Source organism: Carlito syrichta, unplaced genomic scaffold (assembly GCF_000164805.1).
Source record: "Carlito syrichta isolate Samal-C Ts95f unplaced genomic scaffold, Tarsius_syrichta-2.0.1 Scaffold302419, whole genome shotgun sequence".
In the NCBI taxonomy this organism is placed as follows: domain Eukaryota; kingdom Metazoa; phylum Chordata; class Mammalia; order Primates; family Tarsiidae; genus Carlito; species Carlito syrichta.
In genome coordinates this window covers 559-1,162 of record NW_007246515.1, presented here as the reverse complement: position 1 = coordinate 1,162, position 604 = coordinate 559, and positions in this window count along the sequence as shown.

The window sequence follows — 604 nt, the reverse complement described above, 5'->3', positions numbered from 1 at the left end:
TTTTTTTTTTTTTTTTTTTGAGTTGGAGTCTCACTCTGTCGTCCAGACTGGAGTGCAGTGGCTGCTCCCGGCCACCACAGCCTCAACCTGCTGGCTCCGGCGATCCTTCCGCCTCAGCCTTCCGAATAACTGGAACTACAGGAACGCACTACCACGCCCGGCTAATTTTTGATTTATTGTAGAGATGAGGTCTATACCAAGTTGCCCAGGCAGGTCTTGAACCCGCGGGCTCAGGCAATCCACTCACCTCAGCCTCCCAAAGGCACGGGATTACAGGCTGAGTCACTCAGCTTGGCTGATTTTTTTGATTTATTGTAGAGATGAGGTCTCGCCAAGTTGCCCAGATGGGTTTCGAACCCACGGGCTCAGGCAATTCACTCACCTCAGCCTCCCAAGGCGTGGGATTACAGGCTGAGCCACTGAGCCCGGCTCCAATTGAGTATTTCTAGGCATTATAATACAAATAGATGGAAGAACTGATTTTTAGAAGGCTGTGTTCTAGAACTTTATTCTATAATTTTTATGTCATTTAAAAACGGGGATTAGCCGGGCTCGGTGGCATCCCGCGCCTTTGGGAGGCTGAGGTGAGTGGATTGCCTGAGCC